The sequence below is a fragment of the Pygoscelis adeliae genome, unplaced genomic scaffold, assembly GCF_000699105.1.
Source record: "Pygoscelis adeliae isolate BGI_AS28 unplaced genomic scaffold, ASM69910v1 Scaffold149, whole genome shotgun sequence".
NCBI classification, from domain to species: Eukaryota; Metazoa; Chordata; class Aves; order Sphenisciformes; family Spheniscidae; genus Pygoscelis; species Pygoscelis adeliae.
The window spans coordinates 1,364,092-1,381,089 of NW_008825494.1; positions in this window are offsets into that span (position 1 = coordinate 1,364,092).

A 16,998-nucleotide genomic window follows, 5' to 3' on the forward strand; every position below is an offset into this window, starting at 1 on the left:
CAGGAACATTTTATTTTTATTTGTGGAAACAATTGCTAAGACTGAATTCAGCAGCCTGTTGAATAAAAAAATTAATCTAACAACTGGCACTACTAGTATTCAAGAAGATCCTCCACCAAGAGTCCTAAAAGTAGCAGAACATGTTATCCAAGTAAGTGGCTTCTTTTAAAATGTTAAGTAGGTTTTGTCGGTGTTGGTTTTGTTGCATTCATGGGACTGTTGATGCCTCTTTTGGTGTCTAATTTAACACATGGGCATTCCAGCCAGTTTTCACTGACTGCTCCGTGCAGCCCTGTGGATTATGCACTTGGCTTTGTTTCAGGAATCTATGAATACAAATCCTGTTGAGTATGTGATTTCATTCAAAGCTCTATCCATACTTATTTGTTTTCTCTGAGCACTGAAATGGGTGAATGCATTCTTGCAATTTAATTATGCTGCTATCAAACCACCACCCCCAAGAAACTGTGATATCTGATAAAAAATATTTGACATCAATAAAAAAGCAAGTCAGAAAACTGTTTGGTCATACAAAAGGTGTGATAGCTACAAAAAGAGCCAACTTACAAAAGGGTTAGTGATTCATCCAGCCAAGTTAAACAAGACACAATTGGGGCTAATTGACTTCCCTCCTTCGACCTCCCAAGTATGAGTTTATGAAAGCCTGGAAAGCTAAATTAACCCCAATTGTGTCTTGTTTAACTTGGCTATTTAAGTTAAATGGATAACCCTTTTGTGACTTGGCTCTTTCTGTAGATATCACACCTTTGGATAATTAACATTCCCTCTCCCCCACCTTTCTAAATCAGCTTTTACTCTGGTTTACATGTTTTGATTTGCGGTGAAAGAAAAAGCAAAACTCTACATTTCTGAGCAGACAAGCTCCTCACTGAATAACGCAAAACAAGAAACATGAATGTACGTTAGAAATAATTAAAAGGTAGCAATTCGCAGTAGGGATTCAAGGATGCTATGGGGACTGCAGGAAGAAACTGGTATGACATACAGTAGATAAGACATAACTCTAATATAAAAGAAGAAATCTCATTTTTTATATATTTGTCAAATAGCACATAATATCAAGCCACCCAATTCACATTGTCACACCTAAATTCAAACTTTTACTGGTAAGCACATGAGTATGAAGCTGTTCCCTTTGACTTCAGCAGATGTTGTTAGGCACTCAGAGTACACCAGAATAAGATTATAACTAAAATGCTAAAATATGGGTTGAAGAGTCTTGTGTAAGTCCTCACTTTCAGAAACTTGGTTTCTTTTTATTGCAGTATTATCTTTGGAGGTGGGCTCAGTATTGTGGCTTCATATGAACTGAAGATAGCTGTGAAAATGAAGTAAGATGTTGTCATGAACCGTTGGTGGAATCAGAGGGCAACTCCTGGCAAGCTTATAGTACAAAAATACAGAAGGTTGATTTAAGGCAAAAAAAGTTTCATGGATTTATTCTGTGGAATTTTCTCTGTATCAGCATCTGAAAAGCTGCAGTGTTCTCTGACCTTGCAAGGCATCTGAATGAACAACATGCCTGTGGCAGGAGCAGCATCTGGAGATGTTTGTCTAAGATAGGTAGTGAGGCAAATCACTGTCTGGAGGTGCTTCTCACGCTCCTGTGACTATAGAGGGAGCCTAGTGGACTTAGCTTCAATAGATCAGGTTATTGAAATAAATCCAGCATTAAGTGCTCAACAGGGCCATACATCAGCATTCCTGAAATTACACCTGCCTAATAGAATCAGGTCCATAATACTTAAAGAAAATGGATATGTGAAATAAATATAGGATGTGTTAGTGGAATATTCTTCTGTGATTTATTTAATGATAACCATGATACCTGGAATACACATCTTTGTAAAACTTGGGAATGCTGAAGTATAAGAACTCAAAGCTGACTGTTGACATTTTTTAATAATCAGACCTTGCATAGAAGGTTTTTTATATAAAGAGTTTTATGAGCCACACTCGTTTGTGAAATCAGCAAGACTCAAAGAATAACTAATATGTTGTTAGTTCCCCACATACCATCTAGCTAATATAGAGGTCTACATGTGTAAAACTTTGTAAGAAATAAAAAAGTATATTACATTACCTCTAAAGTAACACAGGCATGTTTATATACTTGTATCAGAGGGTCTTTGCCTTCGTACTAAAGACTTTTCTGAGACCTTCCTTGCAATCTGTTAAAAAATCCAGTCGACAATATCAATAGCAAATATAGAGAAAAACGTAGTTACTAATGTTAAGGATTATTCATAATATAATGGGTAGGAAAACAGATGTGAGCTTGGAAAAGAAGAAGTGAGAGTTCATAAGAGTTTATCAATGTGAAGAGATTCAGAGTGGGGTCTGTTTGCTTCTGTTCTTCACTCATTTTGTAATCAGCCAGTTTTCTAAGAACATCCAATTCCTCATTAGGAACTGAGATTATCTCAGCTTTCTACAGTTCAAGTCCCAGTATTGCAAATGCTGAGGCTTTATCAACCCCATGAAGAGATGAACTGTTCCGGTCGGTTCTATCCATTGACCAGCTCAGAGTTGGGTATGTACACAGTAGACATCCACCTTTGATCAGGCAAATGCTGTGACTTTCAGAACCTTAGAGGAGTAAAACTGGTGTTAACAGCAGGTTGCAATCAGTTTCTGTAGGTCAGAAAAGTTCATTAGTACTTTCTATGCTAGGGTTTGTCAATAGTTTTCTTGTCTATTAGGCAAAGTAATGTGATGATAACTAGAACCTGTAGTGTCTAGTTATCATTATTATTATTATTATTAGCTTATTATTATAAGCTATAGTGTCCCAGCTCAGCCTAAATTGCATAGGTATATTAGAGACAAGTGTGTTCCTTCAGTGACCTTTATGGTACTGAAATTTCTGTACTGATTAAACCTTAACTCATCATTTTGTCCACTCAAGGTGTTCTGTACTTCAAGAGGGAAAAACCACCAAATCCAAACTGTCTTGATTTTCAAGCGGGCAAAGTCCCAAATTCTGCCTGGAGCTGGCTTTTAAATAGCCCTCATATACATGGAATAAGGAGTCTAAATTCCATTTTTAGACCCTAGAGCATTCAAAGTAGGAAAATTCAGGTTCAGTGCTTACAGTCTGAGCCCCTCTCAATTTAAATGGAAAGCTTTCCAGTACTAACAGAGGATTAAAAAAACAAAGCAAACAATTTATTTGGAAAGTAAAGCTGCCTTGATATCTCATATCATCCCACCTCTTTTGAGTGAAAAGGTATTCTGAAAGCAGATGTAAGTTTTAACCAGAGAGTTTGTGCTGGAAGTCTGTTTGCCAAATGTCCCACTGTTCAGTTTATGTGCCCACAGTTAAAATAAAGGCAGAGAGCAAGTTAGAAAAGATGATTCTTTTTGAACTTTCTCCAACAGTTGCTGCAGAATTGGTTTTAATTTTTTGGAAGTTTTATATTGAAGGGTAGTCAGTGAAAATTATTATTTGTAATGGGCTTTTCAAATTTTACTTCCCCAGGGTCTCATAGTTCAGGAGGCCTCTCCTTCCTACCCCATCCCATTCCAGTTACCAAGCACTTTCCTCTCATGAACAGAATGATTATCAACTTATTTTTCACTTAAGGAGGGAGGAGGAGGGGGAATTTAAACTGCCTGCTTGACAATGCTTTCAAATGGTGATGAAATGTCTTCTTCATATCTGAAGAGAACATGATTATTAGCACTGAATCTGACAGACACGATTTCTGAATATTTTTGTGGCATTAATTTAAATCAATGTAATGTTTGAAAACATTTCAACCCCTCAAACAGCTGATGCAGCTTAGATTCAATTATAACAAATTGCAACACACTGTCAAGTCTTTTTACCAAGTCATTAGTCAGGGATTTTGAATGCGCGGCCTCTGAACGGAGTTCGGCTGGCTGACAGCTCTAATTGTTGGGAACTGCTAAAGGATTGCTAATGAACTGGGGAATCTGTTGGGCCTATAGCTTTCTTCAAGGATGAAATTTTTGAAAACTTTCACAAGATCAAAGCAGCATAACGTGGACCATTTGCTAAATTGTCAGCAGTAGAGTGAAGCAGTCTGAGTCCCAGCTTTAAAGCTGAAGCTTCAGTAGAAAACACCACACGACTCCTGCCCCCGAGCTTTTTTCATGTGTCAGTAAAACCACACCGAGAAACAATGACTTGAAGAAAGAGCCCCAGAGCTGCAATGGCCGCTATGGCTTAATTAGGAGGAGCAGAAAGGAAGACAAAAATTCCTCTCTGTTGTTAGTGGGTGCAAGAGGGATGAAGTGTCCAGCACTGTTACAACCAGCTCCACAGTTACTTATTTTGCAGCTTCCAAATTATTAATGGCCAGAGACGCATATGGTAGCACAGAAGCAACAGGAAGGCTTCCCTCTCCTTCCTCAAAAAGACTGGCAGTAGAGTTGCCAGGTTTGTCTTCAGGACCCAAGGAGAGGTTGGCCTCAACAAAGGCTTTGCCATTGTCTTCAGGGGAAGCAGGCCTTCCCCTCCCGCACCTGCTCCAGTGCCCGCAGAAGGCAGTGGGAACATTCCCATTGAACTTCGTTGGACACTGAATCCAGCCCTAGTGTAGCTGGATGGCAATACGCAGCCAATGAATAGTTCCCAGCTGCTGCTGCTGAACAAATATGTTGCCTCATGTTACTCAGCGGCAGAAAGCCAATGCAGTGAAGGGAAACTTTTAAAACGATCTTAAAAGAAAAGAAAGATATGAAAACGTGTCTCCATCGTTCCCATCTGTTTTATATTTTCCTTTCATATTCAAGTCTTATTTAGGTCTGTTCATTTTTACTTTTTTTTTTTTTTTTACTCCTTCTCATTGGAATTTACTGTGGTATCCTTTTACCAAAAGAAAATAATGCCTGCTGAGCTACAGTAACATTGGTCAATTACCCAAATGTCTTAATATAGAAGTCTGCCAGGGGGGAAAGAATGTTTGAAATAAGATTTACATTATTACTTCTTTAAATTAACACTTCAACAGGACTCTAGGAAAAACAAACTCTTTCCTCCTCACACTGTGTGAGGTACAGTACCAAGCTGATGTTATCCTCCCCAAGACAACCTCTGTGTTTAAAAAACAACACTGAAGGGCATATACTGAAAAATTTTTGGAGTGCCTGAAACGGTGACTGTGATTCTGAACATTATTACAGTGTGGAGTGTCTTGGATATGAATTTTGCGTCTCACACCTCCTTCTAAAAACATATTTCATATCTCTATTACTCTCCCTCTCTCATTCTACCAGATATACATTAGCCATATGAACCTTCTGAAGTAAATATTGCTTAGCCTTTCTATAGAGCTTCTATAGGCTCTGGTCAGCAGATGTGGAAGAGATTTCCTTGAAAAAATTTGTCTGGGAGGTATTAGCAATTTATACCTGTCCACTGCTATAACTTTCATTTACAGTCAAATATTCAGTCTGGAGCTAGGTTTTGCTTGTTTGTTTTTAATGGAATTCTCAAATTAGACATTTATATTAACAAAGTTGATCATCCTGCAGTAGTAGAGTTGATCACTACCCATTTTCAACAGACGATCAAGGAAGAGAAGAATCCCATTCAATTGCCCATGGGGACTGGTTTATACACTCAGTCTACCAACTGACTTTATAGCACCAGGAAATTCACAAAAAGATCTAACACTGCTTGGTTTAGCATTAAATACACCAATAGCAGCAGACACTGACTTGTATTCTAGCTGAAAACTTAAACCCCCAAACTAACTTGAAACATTGCTCAGTTTTCACTAGGAAAACCCATATGGGCAGTTTTCCTCTCTCCTAATTTTAAGCATCTAGACTGAGCTAATCACCAGGATTCTCTTTGTGCTTGTTGGGTGAGTCACCCTATTTGTCTTGGACACATATCTTGTGACTGAAGAAATGATGTGGTAGAGCATCTGTCTTCCTCAGTTGGCTCTAGAGGGAGCCCCAATGACAAAGTTGGACTACACACCCAATTTTTAAAGTTGAAGTTAGGGCAGAGAAAATCCAACTGAGAGTGTCTAATGACCTTCTTTTGGACAAGTCCCAAATTAGTGAAGTCTTGACAGTGCTGAGCTGCTTGTTACCATTCTCAGAAGAGGACAACTTATGGGAGCTCACTGACAACATAGGACTCAGCCCATATTTGCTGGTGGCAGTTTACACACCAGTCCTGAAACGTGTATCACCTAGCCTACAACATAGTGTATTCCATCCCCACGCTCCCTGTGAAGTCATTCAGTTCAGCTGCCAGCAAGACATTGCTGGTGGATGTGGAACAGTGAAGTGAAAACAAAACCAAATCAGAATTGCAACAGGGTGCACGCCCCTGCCTCCAAAAGAGAAAGTTTCATACTGATAATCTTCTCTAACTTATGTTAGAGTCCCACTGGGACATAAACACCAGGTTCTTTTCCTGGGTTTTTCATGCCAGCCCAGGGTGAGTAGGTATTGCCAACACGAGGTGCTGAGCACTGCAGCAAACATGGGCTGTAGTAGCATCACCCAACTGCTTTGCTGTTGGAGCATTGAACCAAACTATAGGAGTGCTTGTCTACTCGAGGGCGACTGTAAGCCTTGCCTCCCAAGATAAGATGTTCTAGTCGACTCACTCTCATGGATTCCTTTTTTTATATCAAGCAGCTTCTGTCTAGGCTGCGTAGAAGGAAGACAGAAAAAAAGAGAAGAGAGATTTTTATCTTTGTGGTAAAGCACGGCCTGGGAACTGGGACACTTCACTTTTAGTCTATGATCCAGTAAATGCTTACTATGAAATATGTGATGAAGGAACAGTTTCAGCATAATACTACTGGAAAGGATTCATGTCTGTGAATTCAAAATGAAGCCTGGATTTCAGAAATTAACTGTCAGAGAGAGGTTTAGTTTAAAACAAACTTCTCTCCATAGCTATCCTACTGAGTAGTCTAGGTAGCTCTTGGCAGGCTGCATTTTGCAGATCCCAGTCAGGGATGCCTCAGTCTCCCTGGGGCCTCTAGAGGGACTCCATAGGCCTAATCCAGGACTCTGAATTACTCAAGCTACCAAAGGCCTGACCATTGTTGCAGTGTAAGTGCTATAGCAGCTGACTTCTCCTATGGGTCTAGTCTCAATGGGTACAGTTACTCTCCTGTGTGCAAGCCACCGAGCTCCTGGGGCACACCACCTCCTTCCTGGCTTTTTGGGCCAGCTCCCTCAGCTCTCTGACACAAAACGCAGGGATATTTTGGAGGACAACTCACTCCTCTGGAGAGCAGGTTGGACAGGCTGGCAGCAAGTTTGCCTTCTCCTAGTGAAAACACTCCAATACTATTTCCGGGGAATCTGTGCTGACCACCAGCCACGTGCTTTCTGGCTACACCGAGGACATGCTACACGTGCCCTCAGTTTCAAGCTATAAAACATCATTCTGGCAGGCTGCAGCAGAGTCCCTCATGATTTCAGGCACTCTAAACTAACTAATCACACAAAAAAGAAGAAGAATGGGCTGGGACACTGGAACCCTGAAGAAATATAGGACCAAGTACTATGTAATACCAATGCAGCTCTAGAGGAGGTTGATCCTGAGCAGCCTGGGCACAAGGCACTGTATGCCACATGGCCTCAGGCCCAGAGGTGACTCCCGATCCCTTTTTTTATTTACTGGTATAGATATATGTTTGTTATGTTTGCAATGTGGGGTACGTACAGATCATAATGCCTCTGAGCTGGCCCTCTTCATCTGAAAAGTAGGGATGGCTATACTTCCTTACACCTCATATAAACACTGTAAAGTACCAAGATACTTAATAAGTAACACTTTACAAGGATTAAGCATGAGAGAGTCTACACCTTTATGGAAGGCAGACACTAGCTTGGGCCAGCACCTGCTGATGAATAGCTTGGGTTGCAAACGGGAAGTGACATGAATCTTGATGCCTACTCAAAAGTTTTTACTTCCACCTGAATTGCACAGCTGCAGTGGCACCTGGACCAAGAGCTCAACTTCACTAGTCAGTCAGAACAATGTTTAGTAATAGATTTCCTTCCCCGTTTTTGTTGTTCCTTTTGTGTTTCCTCAGGAAAGAACTCCAGGCTTGAATCTCTGTTTACAGAAATTGTGGTTTACCAACTATTGTAAAGTGTTACCTCTTGTATTTCATTCCAATTTACTAATAAAAAATATCCTTTCTGTCAGGAAAAAGCAATTTCCCTCTATCTGTGTCTCGAAACATAAGAAAACAAAACAGATGCTTGTTGCATTTAATAAAGAACATGCATATGCATTGGAATAACTTCTAGCTTATTTTTGTGTGATGCCAATATTTGATTATGTTCATTTTGCATTTGTAATTAGAGGGCAGAACAGATGGTGAAGGCGCAAAGTAAAAGAAAGTGTCCATTCATATAACCTGCTATGTGATGCCAAGAAACTCTTGTGCTCAGAGCCTGATCCAAGCTCTACTGAATCCAGTATGAGCGTATCTATTGAATATTGGGGGTCTGGAGGAGGCCACAGAGCAGGGCTTTGCTGTAACCTGTTTTCCTGATGTGTACATGGTGAGCGTATTTCTTGCAGGGTTGGATTGTGTTTTCTAATTTTAAGGCAAATTTTGGTTCAGTTTAATGTGGATCACCTTATTTCTTGCTTGCTTTCCTGTAGATAAAAATAAATTGCTTGTGAAAAATTAATTTTAATTCTGAACCTTAGTTGGGAAAAATGTCTCACTGTATGTTGCGTTCTAACAATAACAATTCATGCAGTTAATGGCATAAGTCACATAGAGAGCCAGATAAAACTTATTTAGATCATTTTCAATATCACTGAAAAGTGGAAGCTCAAACAGATTAAAACTTGGGCTCTGCATTTCATTCAAAGACACATAAAATTAACCATTATATTTATTTTACAGATAATACATATTTTTATTTCTCTTTCAAATTAGCATCTTTTTTTTAAAAATATGCCAATTTTAACCAAAGAATTTTTAATAGATCAAGTAGGCACAAATACATACTATATATAAAATGTCATTTTCAGTCAAATGAAATATTTGAATTGACCAAAAATGAATTTTTGTGTATGTGTGTTGTGTGTGTGTAACTGAATTTTTTTTTAAGTATGATTCATCATTTGCCTGGCAACAGTCACAATAGTATTTCTCCTGATCTCTGAGCAGGAAATGGATGTTCTTAATCAATATGTCATGAACTTTAGGTATATAAATGGCACTGCTGAAACTGTCAGTAGAATATTAAAGCATGTCAACAAATTCAAGAGAGTGTTCAGAAGAAACTATTATTTGAGGGCTTAAAAATATGCTTACAGTAAACAACTCAAGAAACTCAATCTGTTTAGCTCATGAAAAAGATCAAGAGGTGACTTGATAGTGATGTGTAAGTAATTTCACAGGGAGTACTGGCATAGTAAGTTATTAACAAGACCGATAATGAGAAATTAAAGCCTGACAAATTCATATTACGAGTAAGAAACTTTTCTAACACACATGGTAATTAAGTATTGGAAGAAGCTACCAATAGCAGCGCATTGTCCCCTGCTTCTTGAAGTCATCCAGTCAAGAATGAATGGAGGATGTAATTTAATCCAATAGTTTCTAGTCATCTTTGATTCGTAGTGGAAGGAGAAGAAAGAATCCCGATACAGTGAATTTAAGTTTATTGAAAATATGCTTCCTTTTCTCAATAATCTTTTACAGATCCTCTTAAAAGGAGTCTGCCACTTCGAGTCAAGCACAAATTATTAGGCTCAATTCAGGGGAAACTGACTCTACAGATGTTCTGAGTAGGTGGTCTCCTGGTGATCTCTGACCTTTAAAATCCATGAATCAGGAATCTTTCATATATATGTATTTATTTATAAAATATCATTACACATAGGTATGACTGCATTGATTAATTACATATGCTTTTCAATAATAGGAAAGGACTACCAGCACAGTGCAAATAGCAAATTACTAACATTTTCAGGAAAAAATTCAGTGATCTTCAGACACAGAATTAGACACTGAAGAGACCTGTGCATAATTTGGCAATAACTAATAAGCCCAAGAATTTTGCAGTCTATTTGAGAACAATTTGCAAAGAGAAAACAAAGCAGAATTCTTCAGATAAATTATTCATTTGAATTAGTCATATAGCTCTAGTAAGGAGTTGTAGACTTTCTGAAAATATGTGGCAAGGGGATACAGTTTTAAAGAGGTTGAAGCAAAAATACTCTGCTCTTCTAGAGCTTGTTTCATCACATGTTCTCAAGGCACTTAATCATTAATTATGCTGAATATTAATTATAACCATTTTACATTTGAATAAACTGAGGCACAGTGCCTTGCCTATGGTCACACAGCAAGTGGGGATAAAAGTTGGGAAAAAAGTCTATCTCACTAACCATTAAATATGCTTCCTGTCGCTATTCTTTTAGGCTTTGTTACCCCACTACATGAAGTTTAATAACTTAATTTCTGAGGGAAACAAGTTTTATGTGACCACGCTGTCTACCTGTGTGTTAGCTGTAATAAAGGTATTATAAATTATATAAGTAAACTAATATGGATGTAATAATAATGCATTTAAAATACTTATACCTTAGATTGATTTCTATTTTTCTTACTGGCAAATGCAAACAAACTTGAGAAGATAGAGATCTCACAGTTATTGAGAGAGGCATTTACCTGACCAGCTCTAGAGATGTTCAGTGCAGGTGTCTACATCTGAATCTGTCACTATACACTCTCTTTAAGGTCAGTGGCAAGAAATTGGCACATATAGGGTACAATTCACCTCACCCTGGAGTTGGTGCTTACATTTGTCAGATGTGCCCCCCCCTCCCCCCGAGTGCCCGTTTGCTGGCTCTCGGTGCAGCCCAGGGTAGTTGGTTCAGATGTAAGCAGAATGACATAGTCCTACAGGTTGGAAAAGGCTTCGGGGGGTCACCTGGTCCAACCTTCTGCTCAAAGCACCACCAACTTAGATAAGGTTGTTCAGGGCCTCATCTAGTCGATTTCTGAATAGCTACAAGGATGTCTTTGAGGGTATTGCTAGAGTGAGATGCAACGAACCCCACTGTGAATTGCAACAGTCCTTGAAAGAGGCAGCCTGACAGAGAATAGAAATACAAAGTAGTGTTGTAACAAAGCCGAGATGACCATGTGAGCTAAACCAATTTATTGAACACAAAGAGTAGAATTCAGTCAGCTAAACAGGTGCTATGGAGTATCTGTATCTGCAGAAATGTGCAAGTCTCCCTGTCTTGCATCGTATCTGCCAAGCTGTGCAGATTTCTCTGACGCTCTTAAGGCATCTCAAGCGGCCCCAGATGCCTACTGCTTATGCAACAGGATGCTGCCCGGATTGTAGCAGCTCAAGATTCACACACTTGAACACTGAAGTCACCAGTGCACGTGTCTGTGTGTGATCGAGGTGGCTAATCTCCCATTATTGTTAATGGACATCAAGCTACCCAACAGAGCCTGAAGGGATATTTCACTCTGCCTAAGATAGACATGCATCTTTGAGCAGCTGAATAACTTCCCAGATTTATTATTCTGTACTAAGTTTAATGCCAGTGCTTGAATCTGGAATTAAATCCCAGTCTTCTTGAGCTCCCAGACTCATCAAGCTGCCAGAATACATACCATTATTGTACTTTTATGGGATATATAATCCATGATTCTTAGGAAGCATATTGTGAAGTAGGTCAGTAAATGCTGGTGTGATATGTTTACAACTGATTAAGGTGACACGTATGTGAAATATTATGATCTGGTGAAACAACTGCAAGAGAATGTGGGACTTCGGCTTCCAAGCGTCTGCTAAAATTGGATGTGTTTGGATGCAGGCACAGCTCGAAAATTACTACCACAGTTACTGCAAAACTAGCTAAGAATCCTGATCAAGAAGTAAAATGCTTATTTTATATGCTGTTATTTATAAACCAGGAGCAAGGGTAAAGAACGTGTCTCTGTAAACATTTGTTAATGTTGTGATTTTGAAAAGATGAAGCCAGTAGTCATTCCAATCCCGGTCCCTTTTTCTTTCTTTTCTAGCTTCAGTTTTGATCCATCAATACTACCACTTTTTCCTCTAACTTCAGCTTTTGTTGGTTTTAAGGGCAAAGTTATGCCTTGTTCATAATTTGGAAACCATATTGCCTACATAATGCAATCTTTCTAGGAATGAGTTTACAAAATATTGAAAAGTCTGATTAGCTTTAACTACAGTTTATAGAGGTGTCACTGTAATTCAGCTCATGCTTAACAGTTCATTATTTCAAAAAGTGTGAGAGATCAAGAGATGCCCTTCAGACCTTCTCCAAATTGTTGATTTGAGTCTTTCTTTGGTTTAGAGAGCTCCTTATCTAGTTCCTGAAGGTCCAAAGGAGTATATTTTCTGGATGTGTTGACTGGAAAAGATTTAATTTTAGTGTCAAGTGGTGCCTCAGATACTTCCTATGACACAGGTTTCATTCCAAGCGTTTTAACTCCAAACACAGAAGCAAAGTACCTTGTGAACACTTCCACCTCTTCCATGTCAACACTTAAATTTTTCTGTCTATGTGCAGCAATAGATTTATTCCTGATCTATGAATTTATTTGTAGCTATTGTGTTTTTAAATGCTTTCTTCTTGTCTTCAAGTTTACAGGACACAGATAACCAGACAACTCTTTACATATTTCTATCAAGTGAATAAAAATCTGGCAAGTTGTTAAATTTTTAAAATGTTTGACTTATATGTTACCATACAGTTCTCATTCTTTATTTCTGCTTCCAGATCTCCTCTTACCTGGGATGGCTTCCTGGCATTATTGTTGATTCATACTTATGGGACCTTGACATTTAGGGCACTCTGGAAGCTGTCTATGAACAGTTCCCATTTTGGTGTTAGTTAAACAAAATCTTAAATGTTTTGCTGCAGTATAGCCCAGATATCTCCCCCTGGAAACAAAGCTACTCAAGAAAGGTAGTTGTATGAAAGATGCTCCAACCTAGTATGTATGAAAGGAAGTAATACAGAAGCATTTATTAAAATAAAATTAAATAAAATTCCCTGTACATCTTACTTGCTGTGTTTCTTTCATATGTTGCTGTAAAATCTACTTTGATCTGTATGGTACATTGCCAAGTCATATGGCACTGTAAAATACCATCACTTATGAAAAAAGCACACATATAATTTAAATATGTAAGTAGCACAAGTATGCCACTTTTTTTCCTGTATGATAATAGATTACTATAAGGTTTCAGTCATGAAGTTAAACATCCTGGAGTAGTTAAACAGGAATTTTACCCCAAAGCATGTGTACGAGCTATGTGAATATTAAGAAGCCAGATGACATGCACAGATAGCAACAGAAGCCTGGATGGATCAATGAGCTCTATCAGCTCTGGTTTTTTAAAGTACAAAGCTTTGAAGAAGAAGAAGAAGAAGAAGGGAAAAAAGAGTTATTTTAGGTATAAGGAAATTATTATTCTCATGAGAAACCTGATCCAGCACTTGTAATGTCTTTTCTCTGTTATTAAGTCACATCAATAATACTGTCTGATAACATTTTCCTTAAAGTAAATATAGTGTGAGTGCTATTAGTGTGATCATGTTTCCAACAGCAACACAATAAAAGGAAAAGATGCTTTACGGCTTGTTTAACTCTCTTAATAACATTTAAGTGATGATATACGTATTATGACAAGGCGAAATAATTGCTAAAAATAACATGAGGAAAATATATCTGCAAGCTTTTTTCTGTTATGTTTAAAAAATCAATCAGAAATATAAGGACATTTGACAACTTCAGGCTTGTTCCTGTTATTTAAAGAAAAATCAATGGGAAATATAAGGAGATTCAGTGCTTTTGAAAGAACATGGTATCATCTGGAGGTTGTTTCTAGCCTCGCAAATTCACTGACATATTTTCCTTGATAGTTTCATCTCAGATATTCCACTAGCAGTTATCCAGGAGAAATGTTTGTTGCAAATGTTATTTTTTAGTAAAGCCAGTAAAAATTTAGAGACTCAGAATTTTGAACTTAAACAAAATATTAGCATTAGACATCTGATTAGAGCAATTATATTTAGCTAATCAGCTAACAGAAATAATACTACATCTACGCATTCAGGCCAAACCAGTTTACTCCTTAACCCTATAGATTTGTGCAATGCCAAAGTGTTCACACTGTGCACGTATGTTATTTGTAGGGTACAGGCCTAAGATACTTCATATTTTGAAATTCCAATTTTTGATACCATTAGAAGTTTCAAACAATTTCATGGTTGATAAATAGTCATCAAAATGACTTGCCAAAACACTTTGGTTTAAGAAAAAAAATGTGAGAAATTGTTACTGGTACGCAGTTTGGACCAATTTTCAAATCTCCTCAGTGGCCTACAGGACTATGAAATAACATAATCTGGAACTTGAGCAATGAAAAAATACGATTTTTGAAAAGTAATCCTTTTGGTGGAAGGGTGCGCACATCCTGTGAAAATTGCGTGCCTCACTAGCTGGCATTTTAAGTATGGTTTTACAGTTCTGCCAGGCTATTCAAGTAGGTCAGTGAGGCAGCTGGGGAGAATTGAGGTGTGCAATTTTGGTCATCAGAGCATATCTAAAATAATAGCCAAAGACTATAACTTTCTAGCAGCCCTCCAGTTCTCCTTGAGGGTTCTAGTCGTGTTCCAGAGAGGCAACTGCTGCTCGTCCCTGTGTTTGATGCGATGAACAGCAGAGCAAGGACACTGAACAGCTAGGTGGTGATTAGTTTACAGAGAAAGGAAGACAGATGTCATTGTGGCAATGGAGGAGTCCTGGATTCCTCAGAAAACTATTCCGTAAGCCACAGCAAAGAAAATGAAACACCAGACTGCAATGATATAATTGCAAAGAAACTAGAAGGGAAAGGACAATGACATCAAGAATCATCAAAATGAGATAGAAGTATGCAAAAAATTTCATTTTCAATGTATCAATCTGGCCTACAGCAGCAACAAAATATCCACTGTCTAACTGAATATGTCTCACTGAACCTTGAACAAACGGTGTTTTTTGACTATGTATGTTTCCACCAACTATCAGTGAGCAATTGTTGATTAGACAATGTCCGCGCTACATGCATTTCAGACTGGTCTAGTTCCAGTTTGCTAATATCCATTAGCCTCTTTTTGACTCAATTTCATTAAAAAGGAAAATATCTTGTACTCTCTAAGGCCTCACCATAATGTGCATTTCAACAGAGTAAGCAAGAACAACTGGGCTATTCGCTTCAGACGTGCTAGGTCTTCTGATAACGAACTGAGACTCCAGTGCTCACTCGGCTCCACTTGCCTTATGTCTCTCTCTCACTGCAACCCTCAGTAATTTCTTCCCATAGAAGTATTTATATATTCTGAGCAATTACATAAAGTGCTCCTTGGTGGAAAACAAACAAACAAACCAGAAACATTTGTTAGTGTGGACATATAAATAATTCACAGCAAGACAAGTTAGTATATGAACCACTAATTACTCCTCTGTAAGTTCACACCTGAACTCCCCCCTGGTTACTTATTTAAAAGCATATACTTTAAGTTTTTCAAGGTCCTCTTCTTCAGTCATCAAAACACCTTTATAGTTCTTCCTTTTACTTGTCACAAATTTTCAACACCATGTTTGGAAGTCGACCTATAATCACAAGTGCCTCTATGGTTTAAAACTAAGTGGTAACCTGTTAGAAGATAAATCTTACCTCAGTCCCTTGCTTCTTCCCCATCATCTTATTTGTGATTAATTTTGCCAGTTAATTTCTCTTCAAGCACATTGTGCATTCACCACATTTCCTTTGCAAAGTCCAGCTTCAAGCTGAATTTAGCTGTCCTTCTGGTTCCCAGTCTTGTTGCAAGGGGAGATTCCCAAATGCCACTCTCAGGACTGTGCTCAGAGAACTAGAGAATACAGAGGAAAAAAACTGAAAAGCCCAGTTTAGTCCATGCAGGTGAAATTCATTGGCTTACAAGCCTTGCTAGCAATCTAAATAAGTGTTAAATAATCTCAGATATCTATTTGTTCTTTTCTCGTTCCTAAACAATATAATAATATGCATATCAAAACCCATAATCTATTGTAAGGTGTAGATCTAGGGGAATTCTAAAGTCACTAGGCTTCCCCTCCAAAATTAAAAAGACCAAATCCACTTAGGAGATGACTTAAAGCTATTTCCTCAGTTTTATAGATGAGTCCCTTCAATGCATTTCTCCTGTATCACAAAAATTTGCAAGTTTAGGTTTGTTATTTAATTCAGGCAGCAACAGATCATTTTTTTAATTTCAGGATAGATTCCACACATGAAGCAATAGATTTCCCTAATGTGATATTTTCTATTGTAAGTTGGAACAGTAGATAAGCAACCTGGATACAACACAACAGGCTTGCTTTGATTTATAGTCTACAGTAGAGGGCCAATATTTTTTTAGTAAATGGAAAACAATTTGGGAAAAAAAAAGCTCAAAAGAAAAAAAAATCACTTGGCATTAATTTGGTGAGTCAATTCATGATTTGGTGAGACAGCATTCACTGTAACTGCTAATATATTCCAAAGCTGGACAAGCACACCAGGCCTTATCCAAGGCCAAGGGAAGCTACAGATGGTTCTTCAGTAAAACTGGCATGGGATTAAATCTGACTGATATTTTAAAGCTAAGATAGAAAACTGGAGATGGGAAAGACAAATGTAAGATTCATTATATTATCCTGTGAGTGAATTTTAATTATTTCTAAGAGGTCAACAGAGCTTGATACTTAAGAATAAAGTGCAGTTTAGAAAAATAGTATGTGTTTTGAGTGTATGACTGGAAGGAGAGAAAAGGAAGAGAAAGCAAATTAACAGAGACTCTCTGAAACAGTGCTCGATCACAAAAAGATTAGAAGAATGGAAGTCACTTCTTCATTTTGGCTTCAGTGGAAGAAGGCTGCTTCACTGTACTGTTTCTGATTCCTCCTGTTAGTACTGTTTCATTTTTATGAAGTCCTC